Source organism: Nerophis lumbriciformis, linkage group LG24 (assembly GCF_033978685.3).
Source record: "Nerophis lumbriciformis linkage group LG24, RoL_Nlum_v2.1, whole genome shotgun sequence".
Taxonomy (NCBI): Eukaryota; Metazoa; Chordata; class Actinopteri; order Syngnathiformes; family Syngnathidae; genus Nerophis; species Nerophis lumbriciformis.
In genome coordinates, this window is record NC_084571.2 from 32087558 (window position 1) to 32107500 (window position 19943).

The 19943-nt window shown below is 40.1% G+C and overlaps 1 protein-coding gene across 3 annotated transcripts in view; it reads right to left on the reverse strand.

The window, feature by feature from the left end:
• gpr146 (G protein-coupled receptor 146) overlaps positions 1 to 18585 on the reverse strand; it is a 106536-nt gene extending 87951 nt beyond the window's left edge. For 2 of the 3 annotated variants that reach the window (XR_012051154.1, XM_061981994.2), the window contains exons 1-2: positions 18448 to 18576; positions 11332 to 11433 (exon numbers count right to left, since the gene is read on the reverse strand). The gene's annotated coding sequence lies outside the window, so the exon portion shown is untranslated. Of the gene's footprint in view, positions 1 to 11331; positions 11434 to 18447 lie in introns of all 3 variants that reach the window. The other variant, XM_061981995.2, reaches the window with a different exon arrangement.
• Positions 18586 to 19943: the final 1358 nt, after the last annotated feature.

Below are 19943 nucleotides of genomic sequence, written 5' to 3' on the forward strand. Positions count from 1 at the left end.
AACACTCATCTACTCATTGTTGAGTTAAGGGTTGAATTGTCCATCCTTGTTCTATTCTCTGTCACTATTTCAGAACACACACATTATACAAATATACATTATAAAATCAATAAGAAAACGGGAGCTCTAATTTGGGAGTCTGAATTAGGATCAGAAGTTCCTACATAAACATTGCGTACTCACGTCGCCTTTTTGTATTGATTACTGCAGCTGTGCACTGGATTCATTCACAAATACAAACTACAACTCACAAACACTTTAGAGTTAGGCTCCACCATCAGAATGTGTACTTAAACTTACAAAGATCACATGGATATTATTTAGTGAGTTGATTCACCAAAACTAACCTGTTATACAGGAGGAAAAAGCACACAGGACGTTTCAATTGTTCACAGACTGGTCGCGCTCATCAGAATGACAAGACACTTCCGGTCTGCAGGTGACAGCATTCAATTGGGAAGAAACGCCCTACTGCCCCCTACTGACCAATGTGAATACTGATAAATGTGGAACGACAGCTCCAAAAACAAATTCAAACCACAAAATAAAATAAATCAATCAACACAAAAATGTGACACATTATGGGTGGGTCACATATGCATGTACAGTAGATGGCAGTAGTATTGTCCTGTTTAAAAGTGTCACAACATTGCTGTTTACGGCAGACGAAAACTTGACTGCTGTTGTGTGTTGTTACCGCGCTGGGAGGACGTTAATGAAACTGCCTAACAATAAATCCACGTAAGAAACCAAGAACTCGCCCTCGATCATTAGCTGTTTATATTGTGGGAAAGCGGATGTGTGAACAGGCTGTCAACACGTCACTCAGGTCCGCATGGAGCTGGAGGGGGCGTGGCCTCCAGCTCCGCCTGAATTTCGGAGAAAATTTGTCCCGGGAGGTTTTCGGGAGAGGCGCTGAATTTCGGGAGTCTCTCGGAAAATCCGTGAGGGTTGGCAAGTATAGTTGTTACCCACATACGAAAAACGAGCAGCACTCTTTGAAACAGGCAATTATTCATCAGGCACTGCAGCACAGCACACCACAACACAACAGAAAAAAAAAAAAAAAGAAGATGGCAACGCCGGCAGCAAACGTGGTACACGACAAACTAAAAAAGGGAATACTAAAGAACAGGGGGAAAAAGACCAGCTATTTGCCTTGGCCAATAAGTTGCAGGTAATTTATTTAATTTATTTTTGTTTAAATAGGGATGACATACATATGTTATTGTATAATTTATATTTGTGCGCGTGATTGACAGCCTAAGGCTTATGAGGCACATTTTTTTTAATTTTTTTTTATTTCAACTTAAAAACGTATGAGCCTATGCCTATGCCTACAGCATAGGCTGTGTGTTTATCTTTATTTTCCTGCCTGTCGTTGACAAAGGAGATTGTCTGATATTTTGTCATGGCTGCAGATCAATCAATAAAGGTTCATCTTTGTCGCAAAATTGTTCACTGTTTCACTGTGCACCCCGCCCTCGTCCCTATTTGAGCATTATAACGTTAACAAGTTAATATTCATTGAAATAAATTCAGAACATTTTTTTTACCTTACGAAAATATAGGCCTAGTCTTTCTAAAACATTTCTTTAACTTCTTAAAAGCATCGTTCTGCTTGCTGCAACTGCGCACACAAAGTGTGAGGAACACACTCCTGATCTGAGGGCATTGGCAACAATAGTCAACACTTTCTTAATGGAAATGACAATAATACTATAATAATGATAAATAATATCACGCATTAATATCTCTTAGCCACTAATGCGTGGCCAAGAGATATTAATGCGTGGCACGCGTTGAATGTCTCTGCTGCATTGGATCAGTCTCCTTTCTTTAACAGGCAAAAGCTTTCTAACCTCACTAATGCCTTGCATCGTCTATATTAGATATATAACAACGGGCGGGTGGCGGGCGGGTGTGGATTTGATAAAATGTTAGTTCGGGTGGATGACGACTTTTGTGATGCGGTTGCGGATGAAATAATTGCCTATCCGCGCATCTCTACCGTGTATAGAAAAACTATGGCCAGCTCGGTTTCGAAGTTGGTAGCAACGTGTAGTCACGTGAAGGGCTTTTGGCCAGTCATTTAGGACAGTGTTTTTCAACCCCTGTGCCGTGAGATATTGTCTGGTGTGCCGTGGGAAACTATGCAACTTCACCTAATTGGTCCAAAAAATATTTTTTGCAAATCAATAATTATAATAATGTGCCGTTGTCTCGTGCAGTGTTTTTCAACCGTTTTTGGTATGTAAAAAGGTGTGTAACGCTTAAACCAAAAATGAACATAAGGCAAGTTTCGCTAGGAAAAAAGGCACTGAAGCATAGGGATGGCTATGCAAAACAAAAGTAAAACTGAACTGGCTACAAACTAAACAAAAACAGAATGCTGGCCAACAGCAAAAAACTTACAGCGTGTGGAGGAGGGAGACGGCGTCCACAAAGTACATCCGCACATGACATGGCAATCAACAGTGTCCCCACAAAGAAGGATAGCGTACGCACAACTGACATAGTCTTGATTGCGGTAACAAAGCAGGTGCGGGCAATAGAACTCAAAGGAAGGCGTGACGCTGCTACAGGGGAACACCAACAAAACAGGAAGGGTCACCAAATTAACAGCACGAGACAGGAACTAAAGCACTACACACAGGAAACAACAACAAAAACTCAAAATAAGGCATGACAACCTGGTGGAGTTTGATTTTTTTAACCTTTTCTGCTGGTGGTATGCCTCCGTATTTTTTCTAATGAAAAAAATGTGCCTTGGCTCAAAAAAGGTTGAAAAACACTGATTTAGGAGATCCTTCGGCCATACTCTCTATGATTGGTCAAAAGCCCCTCATGTAAATACTTAAGGGGCTTTATTTGTCATACTCATACATATATACCTGTATGTGTGTGTGTGTGTATATATATATATATATATATATATATATATATATATATACATACATATACACACATGTATAAACAAAAGTTTGGACTTTGATTGATTGATTGATTGAAACTTTTATCAGTAGGTTGCACAGTACAGTACATATTCCGTACAATTGACCACTAAACGGTAACACCCGAATAAGTTTTTCAACTTGTTTAAGTCGGGGGTCCACGTTAATCAATTCATGGTACAAATACTATCAGCATAATACAGTCATCACACAAGTTAATCATCAGAGTATATACATTTAATTATTTACAATCCAGGGGGTGAGATGTGGAGGGGGTTGTGGGGGTTGTGCAAGTTGTTGTACTCTGTCCTCCACCCTGAGCCAGCCCACTTTAGAGAAGTGGGTAGGAGTGAGGTGGGATCTGGGGTGGAGGTCTAGAAGTAACCTGACTAGCTTGTTCTGGGATGTTTGGAGTCTAGATTTGAGGGTTTTGGAGGTGCATGCGTAATCGAAAAAGGGTTGAATGAGAGTTCCCGCTAGAATCTTCATGGTGCTTTTGTTGACCAGAGAGGAGATTCTGTAGAGAAATCTCGTTCGTTGGTTGACCTTTTTGATGACCTTGGTTGCCATTTTATCACAGGAAAGATTAGCCTCTAAATTGGAACCTAGGTAGGTGACCTCATCTTTCCTGGTGATAACAATGTCACCCACCTCATTCAATGCGTTTTCTTTATTTTCATGACTATTTACATTGTAGATTGTCATTGAAGGCATCAAAACTATGAATGAACACATGTGGAGTTAACAAAAAAAGGTGAAATAACTTAAAACATGTTTTATATTCTAGTTTCTTCAAAATAGCCACCCTTTGCTCTGATTACTGCTTTGCACACTCTTGGCATTCTCTTGATGAGCTTCAAGCACAAGGGAAAACCATTTCAGGTGACTACCTCTTGAAGTTCATCGAGAGAATGCCAAGAGTGTGCGGAAAAATAAATAAATAAATAAATTTAAAAAAAAAAAATATATATATATATATATATATATATATATACACACACACACACACATATACACACACACACACACACACACACACACACACACACACACACACACACACACACACACACACACACACACACACACACACATACACACACACACACGATAAACATTCTGAAATGATTCATCCATCCATTCTTTCATTCTCAAAATAATCTCACTTATATCATCATATGAAATATAACTTACTTCACCAATTATTTATTTATTTTTATTGTGATTACTTATGGAGTATATTGTGAATAATTTGAGAACAGGAAGTGAACAAAAGTTTTAGCAACTGTTATGTAAAAGAAAAGGGATAGGATTAAATACGCTCTGCTTCTTCCTACTCCTTTTCAAACATGTTGAAAAGAGAAACTGGAAATTGTGATGTATCATGTTTGCTTGCATGTTCATAATAAACTCAAACTCAACTCAACACACACACACATATATACACACACACACACACTCACGGGTTGTTCTGACACTAATATTTTGTTGCCGGTAACAAAATGTGTATTTCCAAAATAAAAGTTACGACAAAAAAAAATGTCATTATCGGCTTCACTTGAACTGAAAATCTTATGATACATTAAACATAAAATACTTATCACACTCAAAACATTTTTTTTAAAGATTTAAATTTAAATTAAAAGGCATTAAAACACTGTGCTTTTCTTATTGCACTCAAAGAACAATTTGCAATTTACACATAGCCTGCCATAAAATAGGATTAGGTTCGAATAGAATAGAAAGCTTTACTTACATTGTAATAAATGCTTCATGGTGCTTTAAGACATCATTAAGAAGTATCCAATGCATCGAGCTAATGGATTTTAATTTTAATGCATTTCTTTGGCGTTGGAATGTCACAAAGAAGTTATTTTGTATGTCATATAAATTTTACTGACATAGTTCATTTCTGTATGTCCAGGTTTACAGTGTTTGACGTAAAAACTCTTAAAAGGCCATCAACTCGAATCTGATTGACATCCTGTTAACTCTCTGCTCAACTAACAAGAACGAATGTCGTTACAGTTTCAAATTATTAATTATTAATTTAAAAAAATTAAAAAGTCCACTTGTGCAATGAGGCGACATGGCGGCCAAACGGCGGTGGTGCTTTGGAGACAAAATGTCAGGATAACATTTTCGCAGGTGCTCCTGAAAAAAAAACGTGCCAACATCCCGTAATTGGGACGAGATAGGCCCCGCCCACCACTGTTGGTTTTGTCACAGGGGAAGTCACATGACTTCAGTGTGGCGCGGGGGTCATGAGAGTGAGACCGACGACGACGCACCCACAGAGGCTCCATTGAGCTCCTCGTCCGTACTCTCATTGATTCCCACAGAGAAGCCCCACACCCGTACTGTAGAGCACCACCCACCCGGGGGGGGGGACTTCTTGCACAAAAATGTCCTCTCACATTCGTTAAGGCACACATGACAGAAAGCACATTATTTTCCGTACAATGCACCGCTTAACTAGTCGATTAATGCATGGAACCAAGGAGAGGAGGGAAGTTGCCGGGCATGGGGCTGGGGGGCACGAGAACTTTCATGAGAAGTCGCTGGAAAATATCAAAGTGAAAGAAACGAACAGTCCGGGGGAAAGGTGGTACCAGCCTCCCCACAGCCTGTCTGGCCTAAGGACCAGAACCTGTTGTGACCAAAAGGCAGCAGGTTTCAGATTATCTTCAACAGCTGAGGTCCTCTTAGAAAAGACACAATTACAAGTCTAGAAGAATCTCCAGGGTATATTTCTCTTATGTGTGCCTTTTCTGTGCCTTCTAAATAGTAAAAGACTGCTAGCAAGAAGCGGTTCACAATGTAGCCGAGCCAAAGTCCCCTAAGGAAACATCCAAAAACCGCCAACAATACTCAGTTTACATGCATATTAGCAACATTGTAATTGTAAGGGCTAACGCCAAGAAACTATTTTTACTAACATTTGATCCCGGAAGTAACTAGCTTATGCAGCTCTTGACATACTAATCTGGTGAGCTGCTGCAATGCTTCCGAGTTGGTCAAATTTTGTGTTAAGAAAACAACTAAAAGCTCCATTTTCATGCTGTAATCTGCATATTGACCAAACTATAGCGACATTGTTATGGTAAGCGCTAACACAGAGGAACTACTTTTCTGGCGTGGAAACACAGCACTTTTCTCCTCACTCACAATACATTGCGATGGGACAACAATCTGTACTAACCGGGAAACATAACTACTACAAAGACTACCGGTACAAAATGATATGTAAAGTTTTAGCTGACAAGCTAGCTCGCTCAACTGTGGATTTTGATACAGCTGTGAACCCCATTCCATCCCATCTTCTTCTGCTTATCAGAGGTCGGGTCATTGGGGAATCAGCCTATGCAGGTAAGCCCACATTTCCCTCTCCCCAGCCACTTCGTTCAGCTCCTCCCAGGGGGATCCCGAGGCGTTCCCAGCCGGCAGACATAGTCTTCCCAACGTGTCCTGGGTCTTCCCCGTAGCCTCCTACCGGTCGGACGTGCCCTAAACACCTTCCGAGGTAGGCGTTCGGGTGGCATCCTGACCAGATTCCCGAACCACCTCATCTGGCTCTTCTCAATGTGGAGGAGCAGGATGACAGAGCTTATTCACCCTATCTCTAAGGGAGAGCCCCGCCACTCTGCGGAGGAAACTCATTTCGGCCGCTTGTACCCGTGACCTTGTCCTTTCGGTCATAACCCAAAGCTCATGACCATAGGTGAGGATGGGAACGTAGATCGACCGGTAAATTGAGAGCTTTGCCTTCCGGCTCAGCTCCTTCTTCACCACAACGGATCGATACAGCGTCCGCATTACTGAAGACGCCGCACCGATCCGAATGTCGATCTCACGATCCACTCTTCCCTCACTCGTGAACAAGACTCCGAGGTACTTGAACTCCTCCACTTGGGGCAAGATCTCCACCCCAACTTGGAGATGGCACGACGCCCTTTTCCGGGCGAGAACCATGGACTCGGACTTGGAGGTGCTGATTCTCATTCCGGTTGCTTCACACTCGGCTGCGAACCGATCCAGTGAGAGCTGAAGATCTTGGCCAGATGAAGCCAGCAGGACCACATCTGCAAAAAGCAGACCTAATCCTGCAGTCAACAAACTGGATCCCCTCAACGCCCTGACTGCGCCTAGAAATTCTGTCCATAAACCAACTGCCTCTCTCCCTCTTTCCTCCCTTACAGACTGCCTCAGTGAACTCAAGCAGTGGTTCTCATCCAATTTCCTTCAACTCAATAGTAATAAAACCGAAATCTTACTTGTCGGTACAAAAACCATTCTCGCCAAAACAAACAGCTTGTCCATTACTCACCCTCCTCCCAAGTCAAGAGTCTGGGTGTCATCCTCGACAGCACACTCTCCTTTAAAGCCCACATAAATCACATTACCCGGTCTGCTTACTTTCATTTTCGGAACATAAATCGTCTTCGCCCATCCCTTACCCCTCATGCTGCCATACTAGTCCATAGCCTGGTCACCTCTCGCCTGGACTACTGCAACTCTCTCCTGTTTGGTCTCCCTCACAAGTCACTTCACAAACTTCAGCTCCTCCAGAACTCTGCAGCCCGGATAATCACCAGAACCCCTTCAATCCAGCACATCACCCCTGTTCTGCAGCAACTCTACTGGCTACCCATCAAACATCGCATCCACTTTAAAATAATTCTCCTCACTTTCAAAGCCATCCATAACCTCTCTCCATCATATCTCTCAAACCTCATCCATGTCGCCACGCCCTCACATTCCCTAAGATCCTCTTCATCCATCCATCTCACTGTCCCTTATTTAAACTGTCTACCATGGGTGCCCGAGCTTTCAGCCGCTCTGCCCCACATCTTTGGAACTCTTTACCACCAGACCTTCGCAACTTAGATTCAATATCCCTCTTCAAATCAAGACTCAAAACACACCTATTCTTGACTGCTTATTCATTGTAATCATCTTTTCTTTTCTCTTTGTTGTTTTTTTTTTATTATCCAATTTGATTTTATTGTTGTGATTTTGTACAGTGTCCTTGAGTGCCCAGAAAGGCGCCTTATAAATAAAAATGTATTATTATTATTATTATTATTATTATTATTATTATGAACAGAATCGGTGACAAAGGGCAGTCCAACCCTCACTGGAAACGGGTCCGACTTACTGCTGGCAATGCGGACCAAGCTCTGACACTGATCATACAGAGAGTGGACCACCACAATCAGACAGTCCGATACCCCATACTCTCCGAGCACTCCCCACAGGACTTCCCGGGGGACACGGTCGAATGCCTTTTCCAAGTCCACAAAGCACATGTAGACTGGTTGGGCAAACTCCCATGCACCCTCAAGGACCCTGCCCAATTGTCAGACTATCAAAATGGATGCAATCTCTCTGTGGGTACGATTCCTTATTAAACTCATGATGTCTGCGCGCTGCATTTGACCTGCGGGCCGTAGTTTGGACACCCCTGATCCAGGCCATTGTATTCTCAGGGAATTCAATCGATTGCATCTAGACTGTTTAGTTTGTCTTAGAAGAACCTGTTGCCTCTCATCCAAGTAGGCGTCATTAGTTCATGCTAATAGACTTAGATTGGTCAGATCTCGTCTAGCGGCTGACGCCAAAACCCAAAAAATGTATACCCCAACACCAGGAAAGTGTGCCTGGGCTGGTTAATGGTTCCGCCCTATCGTAGTGAGAAAAACAACTGTTGAAATGCAAAAGAGCAGTCCTCCTGTCAGTGCCAACGACAGTAGACATTTACACACTATTTGTACCCGCTTATAGTCTGGTGTGGCTAGTATATGTAAAAATATTATTTTCTTCTACCATCTAGTGGGTATGCTTTAAATACCAGTGGGCTCTAAAGAACAGAAAATACGGTATAAAAACAGTGTTGGAGTGTTTTTTTAGAGGGCTATATACTTAAAATAGTGAATCCCCATTACCTGCATTGTTAACTGCCTCACGCTAGCAGTTTTTCACTATTTAGAAAGCGCAGAAAAGTAAAAGATGTGGGTTTTTTTTAAAGTGTATTTTTTCCTTTAGAAGTGTTAAAACTACTAAACCAGGGGTCGGCAACCCAAAATGTTGAAAGGGCCGTATTGGACCAAAAATACAAAAAAGTAATCTGTCTGGAGCCGCAAAAAATTAAAAGACTTATATAAGTGTTATAATGATGGCAACACATGATGTAAATATGCCTGATTAGCACTCCATAACAAGTCAATTATATCAACAAAGCTCACCTGTGTGCATTCACGCACAGTCTAAAACGTTTGGTGGACAAAATGAGACCAAAAAAAAGGAGTGGCATGAAACACGTCTTTCTGTGGCAGCGTCGGAGGAAGTTGTACATTTAAACAAACTGTTGAGTCACAGTCCACACAACGGTGAGTTCAAGGGCCACTGAAATTAGTAGGACAAAACGCCGCTCGCCAAATACTCTCATCAGTGAAGCATAAACACAAACATATCAAACAGTGGGCTTTCTAACAATTAGGAAGGTTTGTGTTGTGTTTTTCCTCCTACGGAAACTATGATACAACAAAAAATATATTTTTCACCCCATTTTTTTTCCCATTTCCATAAATTTTTGAAAAAGCTCCATGGAGCCACCAGGACGCCGCTAAAGAGTCGCATATGGCTCTGGAGCCACGGGTTGCTGACCCCCGTACTAAACTAATATACAAACCCCGTTTCCATATGAGTTGGGAACTTGTGTTAGATGTAAATATAAACGGAATACAATGATTTGCAAATAATTTTCAACCCATATTCAATTGAATATGCTACAAAGACAACATATTTGATGTTCAAAACTTCTTTTTTTTTGCAAATCATCATTAACTTTAGAATTTGATGCCAGCAACACGTGACAAAGAAGTTGGGAAAGGTGGCAATAAATACTGATAAAGTTGAGGAATGCTCATCAAACACTTATTTGGAACATCCCACAGGTGAACAGGCAAATTGGAAACAGGTGGGCGCCATGATTGTGTATAAAAGTAGATTCCATTAAATGCTCAGTCATTCACAAACAAGGATGGGGCGAGGGTCACCACTTTGTCAACAAATGCGTGAGCAAATTGTTGAACAGTTTAAGAAAAACCTTTCTCAACCAGCTATTGCAAGGAATTTAGGGATTTCACCATCTATGGTCCGTAATATCATCAAAGGGTTCAGAGAATCTGGAGAAATCACTGCACGTAAGCAGCTAAGCCCGTGACCTTCGATCCCTCAGGCTGTACTGCATCAACAAGCAACATCAGTGTGTAAAGGATATCACCACATGGGCTCAGGAACACTTCAGAAACCCACTGTCAGTAACTACAGTTGGTCGCTACATCTGTAAGTGCAAGTTAAAACTCTCCTATGCAAGGTGAAAACCATTTATCAACAACACCCAGAAATGCCGTCGGCTTCGCTGGGCCTGAGCTCATCTAAGATGGACTGATACAAAGTGGAAAAGTGTTCTGTGGTCTGACGAGTCCACATTTCAAATTGTTTTTGGAAACTGTGGACGTCGTGTCCTCCGGACCAAAGAGGAAAAGAACCATCCGGATTGTTATAGGCGCAAAGTTGAAAAGCCAGCATCTGTGATGGTATGGAGGTGTATTAGTGCCCAAGACATGGGTAACTTACACATCTGTGAAGGCACCATTAATGCTGAAAGGTACATACAGGTTTTGGTGCAACATATGTTGCCATCCAAGCAACGTTACCATGGACGCCCCTGCTTATTTCAGCAAGACAATGCCAAGCCACGTGTTACATCAACTTGGCTTCATAGTAAAAGAGTGCGGGTACTAGACTGGCCTGCCTGTAGTCCAGACCTGTGTCCCATTGAAAATGTGTGGCGCATTATGAAGCCTAAAATACCACAACGGAGACCCCCGGACTGTTGAACAACTTAAGCTGTACATCAAGCCAGAATGGGAAAGAATTCCACCCTGTAGCTGAGATAGGCTCCAGCGCCCACCGCGACCCCAAAGGGAATAAGCGGTAGAAAAATGGATGGATGGAAGCTTAAAAAATGTGTCTCCACAGTTCCCAAACGTTTACTGAGTATTGTTAAAAGGAAAGGCCATGTAACACAGTGGTGAACATGCCCTTTCCCAACTACTTTGGCACATGTTGCAGCCATGAAATTCCAAGTTAATTATTATTTGCAAAAAAAAAAGAAATTAAGTTTATGAGTTTGAACATCAAATATCTTGTCTTTGTAGTGCATTCACTTGAATATGGGTTCAAAAGGATTTGCAAATCATTGTATTCCATTTATATTTACATCTAACACAATTTCCCAAATCATATGGAAACGGGGTTTGTAATAAAATCCAAGGTGTACATTTGTTTGACACTTTAAACTTGCTCTGACCTCAAAAGGAACCCAAGCACTTGATCGGTGTCCATGGATACAGGTGTCGACTTCAAAGCAGGCGCCGGGAACGTTCCGCACCGTCCGATGACCACTTGACCCCTGGAAGGAGTGGCGAGATAGGAAATGAATTTGGGCTCAGCGGGGCTTTGGCAATCATGCAGGAGGATCAATCAATTAGCACAAAGGGGAGAAGGAGACGGCCTATTTAGAGACCGAGGCGACGATGGTGGTCCCATTGTCCCTTTGAAGGATTCCCACCTTTTGAAAAGGGCGACGCAGGATCAACAAGACGTCTGGTCAAAATGTCACGGCTAATGCCACATGAACCTCCATAGTCTCCTGCTGTAATTAGACTGTATCCACCGGTGCCATTTAGCAACATCACTTACATCCATTTCTGACCCCAGGCTACTACGAGGAAATTGTTCTAATGCTTTCAACCTTTTGTCTTTTTTGTGGTTACTTTCTTTTATTATTATTTTTTTGTTCATGTATTGGAACTGTCATTTTCTGTTCTTCCCGGCCTCTAGGGGTCACTGTTTCCACTTGTGTTAGTGACCAGCCAATAAGCAGCAACAGGAAGTAGTGATTGATTGAAACTTTTTATTGGTAGGTTGCACAGTACAGTACATATTCCGTACAATTGACCACTAAATGGTAACACCCCAATTAGTTTTTCAACTTGTTTAAGTCGGGGTCCACGTTCATCAATTCATGGTACAACTATATACTATCAGCATAATACAGTCATCACACAAGTTAATTATCAGAGTTTATACATTGAATTATTTACATTATTTACAATCCGGGGGGTTGGATGTGGAGGGGGGGGGGGGGGGGGGGGGGGGTAGGTTTGGTTGACATATCAGCATACTTCAGTCATCAACAATTGCATCATCAGAAAAATGGACATTGAAACAGTGTAGGACTGACTTGGTAGGATATGTACAGCGAGCAGTGAACATAGTGAGTTCAGAAAGCATAAGAACCAGTATATACATTTGATTATTTATAATCCGGGGAGGTGGGATGTGGTGGGGGGAGGGTGTTAGTCAAGGGTTTAACGTGGTTGGTGGAGCTCCCCCCGGTGTTGTGGTTATGGCGGTCATTTACGTTAAGGAAGTAGTTAGACATGTACTTCGGTATCAGGGAGGTGTAGCGGATTTTATAGACTAGGCTCAGTGCAAGTTGTTTTACTCTGTCCTCCACCCTGAGCCGGCCCACTTTGGAGAAGTGGGTAGGAGTGAGGTGTGATCTGGGGTGGAGGTCTAGAAGTAATCTGACTAGCTTGTTCTGGGACGTTTGGAGTCTAGATTTGAGGGTTTTGGAGGTGCTAGGGCACCAGGAGGTGCATGCGTAATCGAAAAAGCATACTTGCCAACCCTCCCGAATTTTCCGGGAGACTCCCAAAATTCAGCGCCTCTCCCGAAAACCTCCCGGGACAAATATTCTCCCGAAAATCTCCCGATTTTCAGCCGGAGCTGGAGGCCACGCCCCCTCCAGCTCCATGCAGACCTGAGTGAGGACAGCCTTTTTTCACGACGGGAGGACAACAGGGTGACAAGAAATAAATCATCCAGACTAGAGATAAATTGTATTATTATGTTTATCTTACCTACAAATAAATATATTTATTAATTAAAAAAAAACAAAAAAAAAACTAAATACATTTTTACTATATTTTGCTAAAAACATCAAAATTAATTGTATTTTTATTTGTATTTTTTCTGACTCATTACATCCAGGCATTAGAATTATACATTAAAATAAACATATTTGAAATAATTAATTTTAAATTATCATAATAATTCATTTAAAATGACCATATTTAATTATTAAAATAATAGCTTGTTTATCAACAACTTTAGCATTTTATTCATTACATTTTGAAGCTCTCAGAAGCCAAGTTATGTTATATTCCTTAATATTTATTTATGCAAGTTTGAAGTATCAATTATCTAAACACAGTTTTGTTTGCATATTTTCAGGATGTAGATATATATATATATATATATACATATATATATATATATATATATATATATGCATGAAATACTTGACTTGGTGAATTCTAGCTGTCAATATACTCCTCCCCTCTTAACCACGCCCTCAACCACGCCCTGCCCCACCCCCGACCACGCCCCCACCTCCCGAAATCGGAGGTCTCAAGGTTGGCAAGTATGCGAAAAAGGGTTGAACGAGAGTTTCCACCAGAATCTTCATGGTGCTTTTGTTGACCAGAGAGGAGATTCTATAGAGAAATCTCGTTCGTTGGTTGACCTTTTTGATTACCTTGGTTGCCATTGTATCACAGCAAAGATTAGCCTCTAGAATGGAACCTAGGTAGGTGACCTCATCCTTCCTGGTGATAACAATGTCACCCACTTTAATAGTGAAGTCATTGACTTTCTTAAGGTTTATGTGGGACCCAAACAGGGTGGATTCCGTTTTACCCAAGTGTATGGATAGCTTGTTGTCAGCGAGCCAGGTGCAAGATCTACAGAGTTCAGCACTGAGGATTTTCTCCACCTGTGACTTGTCCCTGTCTGATACCAGCAGGGCCGGGTCATCCTCAAACAAGAACAATTCACAGTCGCATGCTGATGACATGTCGTTTATGCATACTTGCCAACCTTGAGACCTCCGATTTCGGGAGGTGGGGGGCGGGGGGCAAGGTTGGGGGCGGGGCGTGGTTAAGAGGGGAGGAGTATATTTACAGCTAGGATTCACCAAGTTAAGTATTTTATATATATATAAATAAAATAAATACTTGAATTTCAGTGTTCATTTATTTACACATATACACACACATAACACTCATCTACTCATTGTTGGGTTAAGGGTTGAATTGTCCATCCTTGTTCTATTTGTCACTATTTTTCTAACCATGCTGAACGCCTTCACTGATGATGCATTGCTTTGTTGCACGCAAAAAGTGCTTTCATCAAATGCACTAGATGGCAGTATTGTCCTGTTTAAGAGTGTCACAACATTGCTGTTTACGCCAGACGAACTGCTTTATGGTAGACGAAATGCTGTTGTTGTGTGTTGTTGCTGCGCTGGGAGGACGTTATTGAAACTGCCTAACAATAAACCCACATAAGAAACCAAGAACTCGCCCTCGATCATTCTACAGTTACAACGTGATTGGGCAGGTATGCTTGTTTATATTGTGTGCCTGAATTTCGGGAGATTTTCGGGAGAAAATTTGTCCCGGGAGGTTTTCGGGAGAGGCGCTGAATTTCGGGAGTCTCCCGGAAAATCCGGGAGGGTTGGCAAGTATGCGTTTATGTATACTAGGAACAGTAAAGGCCCCAATATACTGCCTTGGGGGACTCCACAGCTCACTGAGCTCACCTCTACCACCTGTTCCCTCCCTCCAAGTAAGATTGCATCCAGCTCGATGAGGTTTTGTCAAATCCGATTGCTCTGTTGGGAGTGCATTCCATATTGATGTGGCATAGAAGGAGAATGAGTTAAGACCTTTGTTAGATCAAAATCTGGGTTTAACATGGTTTGTGGAGCTCCCCCTGGTGTTGTGGTTATGGCCTACAGATTTTCCGTATCAGACTGGTATCAGAGATACCAGTCTGATACGATACTTTTTGCAAATTAGACGGTGCAAAACATGTCTCTGAGTACAAATGCTTTATTCATTCATTTTGTGTCCTGCTGGGAGTCATTTTGTGCTTGCTCGTATTAAAGAGATTAAGGCTTGCTACCAAAACATTTTTTTGATTGTGATGAGAAGTTACTTTTTTTTTTTTACAGTGGAGTGTTTTTCCTCTCTATTGCTACTTTGATGCTACTTATACAGTATGAAATGTCATACATTGCTCTGTTTTGATACAGATTATTTTGATCGGTAACTGAATGATTTGTATTTTTTTGTACTTATAGTTTCACACTTTTTTGCGTTAAATGTCAGCCCAACACAACACGTGCCTGTTTTATGGAGGAAGTGATGTAGAGGAAAGTTTAGCAAGCTGGCTAGGACCATGGTCACATTGCCCTGTAGGTGTAACAGTACAGCTAATATTATATCTTAATTCTCAGGTATGGTTTCTTTGGTTTACACTTTCTTCACAAGTCACATTAAGGAAGATTCCCAAGGTTACAATTCAAATATTTCTTTTTTTTTTTTTTTTTTTTGACCTTTTCTCCACACAAAAACTGCAGTGACATATCTAAAAAATGTTTCCTTGAAAATCTGCACTTGCTTAAAAATGTCTTCCGGAGACTTTCCTAACTGGTGCACATCTACAATTCACTGTTAGGTTACTTTGGTGGTGGTCGGAGGGGCCGTTGGCGCAAATTGTAGCCACGCTTCCGTCAGTCTACCCCAGGGCAGCTGTGGCTATGAAAGTAGCTTACCACCACCAGGTGTGAATGAATGATGGGTTCTACATGTAAAGCGACTTTGGGTACTTAGAAAAGCGCTATATAAATCCCAGTTATTATTACTTTAGAGCAGAGGTTCTTAAGCTTTTTTACCTCGGGCCCAACTTTTCCACTATTGAAGGGCCCGGGGTCCACTCAAATATTAACACTGAACTAGTAATCGTACTCTTGATTTTATTCATATTCAATAATTGTAACTAACCTACTTACAATTGAGAAAGCATGTGTCAATCACAAAGATTATGATTAAGACCTAGGTCAGGCTGATTACAAACATTAATACAAATCAAATATACTGTAAAAGAAGAGACTCAAAATACACAGTGCTAAAATAAAGTGTAACTAAATCAGTGATACATTTGTTTGACTGTACTGTAAATAAAATTAGAGTGCATATGACAATACAGGTTCACCACTTTAGTCATAATTTTTGTTCTTAAGAAACTTCTCAATGACTTTAGCTCCAGACTTGTTCGGTTTGTTCGATATTGTCATTACTGCCACAAGTGGTTGAAAAGTGTATTACAGCCAAGTACCACTGTGGCCCAAACAAACCAAAGCTGAGAGATATTTTTGGCGGCCCTCTAGGGAAGGGGTGTCGAACTTGTTTACATCGAAGGCCACATCGCAGGCATGGCTGCCACCAGAGGGCCTCTTTAAACAGTGAATAATTTATGGATTTGCCCATGCATTTTATTACTAAATATATTTTTTTACATACACTGTAAAAAAAAAGAAATCTGTATAGCTCACAATAAAATTCTGGTCACCATTTTTTTTTTTAATGTCAAATCTACAACTTTTTTAAACATTATATTACAGTAGATGGTAAAAAAAAAAAGAAGGACCCACTGTTTATTTACCATTTTAAAATGGTACCAGTTATTTTTCGGTAAAATACTGGCAGTTTAGTTCCCAGAACCTTAATGTAAAATGTAAGAATGTTTTTTTCAACATAAATAGTAGGGATGTAACGGTACACAAAAATTTCGGTTCAGTACGTACCTCGGTTTAGAGATCACGGTTCGGTTCATTTTTGGTACAGTAAGAAAACAACAAAATATACATTTTTTGGCTATTGATTTACCAAATTTGTAAACAATGGCTTTATCCTTTTAACATTGGGAACACTATAATAATTCTGCCCATGTTAATCAACATTCAACTGCCTCAAGTTGTTGCTCAGATTAAATAAAATGACAAAACTTTTCTTCTACATATAAAAAGTGCAACATTAAACAGTTTCAAGTCAACTCATCATGCTTAATTTATTACAGCATTTGGAAAGCCTGTAGTTGATTTTTATTATGTAAATGTTATATTTTTATCAACATGTGATAGCAGGGACCCTGCCATTCAAAACTAGGCTGCTACAATACTAATGATTAATGTAACTATAGCTGAAAAAAATGGTACAATAGTAATAGGAGAGACTATTCATCCCTGAACACCATGGAGTTCATGTAGGCTTAATGATGCACTTACATTATTATATCAACTATCAGAGACAGAAACTCTTCATTTAACATAATGTCCTGCTTCAACACAGCTCAATCAACACAGAAAAAGGTAAAGTGAAATAACAGACAGGGCTTTGTTGTCCGTAACACACACACACACACACACACACACACATAAAAAAATACAATCATGTGTGCTTACGGACTGTATCCCTGCAGACTGTATTGATCTATATTGATATATAATGTAGGAACCAGAAATATTAATAACCGAAAGAAACAACCCTTTTTTTCGTGAATGAGTGTGAATGAGTGTAAATGGGGGAGGGATGTTTTTTGGGTTGGTGCACTAATTGTAAGTGTATCTTGTGTTTTTTATGTTGATTTAATTAAAAAAATAAAAAATAAAAAATAAAAATTGACTTATTTTTATTTTATTTCTTGTGCGGCCCAGTACCAATCGATCCACGGACCGGTACCGGGCCCTGGCCCGGTGGTTGGGGACCACTGCTCTCGGGGTTGCTCGCGGCCTACGATGGGCCCTATTGTTAAGAAACACTGTTTTAGAGTAAGATCACTCAAGTCAAAAGTAGTCATCCAAATAGTTACTTGAGTAAGTATTCAGCGAAAAAAATAGTCAAGTACTGAGTAACTGGTGAGTAAGTTTGGACCCCGACTTAAACAAGTTGAAAAACTTATTCGGGTGTTACCATTTAGTGGTCAATTGTACGGAATATGTACTGTACTGTGCAACCTACCAATAAAAGTCTCAATCAATCAATCAACTTCTAATTTTTCTACTAGCTAATTTAATGGCACTTGCACAACGTGCATGTGAGAGACAAAGCGAGAGAGAAACACTACAACAACATGCACCACAAAAGATGCATCTTTTACAGTCACTTATGAGGTTATAACAGGGCTAATGTGAATAATTCTCCATGTTTATATATGTTTTCCAGAGACTTTTATTTTGAAGCATTTCTTGACAGCGTCTTTTCCGCTTCTTTTTTGACTTGCGTTAATGTGCGGCAACTTGTTCTCTCGGCTACCTTCAATGGGTGCTCTAGTCTTTGACGATGTGAGTATGTTGATGATTGTATAAGACTCATTTAGACTATTAATAGACATAACTGTGTTTATGAAATGTTTAGTGGCGTTTTAAGAACATTATTGATGCCGGGTTGCTGAGAAGCAGAGTTTAATACTCAATAGTTTGCTGGTAAAACCTAACAAAATATGTCCAACTCACCACATCATGTTTCCTCTGGTTGGAAGTGGAATTTTTTCATGCTGAAATGTCAACATTTGGACTGACACAGATGACATTAATGTTCTTTTTCCATCGAAGTAAACATTGACAAGTTGTGTTGCCTCGTCTTGACGTGACGTCACGTTTTACCTTGCGTTGATTGGTGCAACCCAATCACGTGACCACGCCAGCTGAAAGAAATCTCCCTAATGAATCAAAACTATTTCTCTTTGCAAACAGTAAACTGTAAATAAATGTAGCAAACGAATTTAAGTGAAAAATTGTTTGTTCATCACAAAAATAGTCAAGTAAAAGTACTAAGTACAATGTATCCAAAATGTTCTTGGTCAATAAATATTTGAATTCTGATGACCAACATTTCACTAACAAGTTCTCTTTATGTATTTTTTTTGCTCCTAAAAATTAATCTGGCAGTCATTTCCCATTATATCATTGAATTTTTGAGTAATCGCGAGAAAACTAATTGTACATGGAACACACCCATCCCATCCATCCATTTTATACCGCTTATTCCCTTTGGGGTCGCGGGGGGGCGCTGGAGCCTATCTCAGCTACAATCGGGCGGAAGGCGGGGTACACCCTGGACAAGTCGCCACCTCATCGCAGGGCCAACACAGATAGACAGACAACATTCACACTCACATCCACACACTAGGGCCAATTTAGTGTTGCCAATCAACTTATCCCCCTTTTTCTTAATATGGCGTCCCCTCCTGGTGAGACCTCATCTCCAGAACTGGAGCCCATTACCCTGCATATACAGTGTGGATGAAGGCATGTCAAAAATATTGTTTTCATCACTTAATTGCAGGTTTTTGTACCCCTGCTCCATGATTGCTTCAAAAGTGTTATGATTAAAATAAGAAAAAAACAAATCATATCCATCCATCCATTTTTTTACCGGTTGTCCCTCGGGTTCACGGGGGGCTGGAACCTATCCCAGCTGCATTCGTGCAGAAGGCAGGGTACACCCTAGAATATTAATGTGTGTGTGAGTGTATGTACTATATATATATATATATATATATATATATATATATATATTAGGGATGTCCGATAATGGCATTTTTGCCGATATATATATATATATTTTTATATATATATATATATATATATATATATATAGACACATACATGTATGCATGTATGTATATATATATATATACACACACACACACACACACGTGTGTGTGTATATATATATATATATATATATATATATATATATATACACACGTGTGTGTGTATATATATATATATATATATATATATATATATATATATGTATATATATATATATATATACACACACTGTGTATGTATATATATATGTGTATATATATATACACACACATACACATGTATATATATATATATATATATATATATATATATATATATATATATATATATATATATATATATATATATATATATATATATATATATTAGGGATGTCAGATAATGGCATTTAT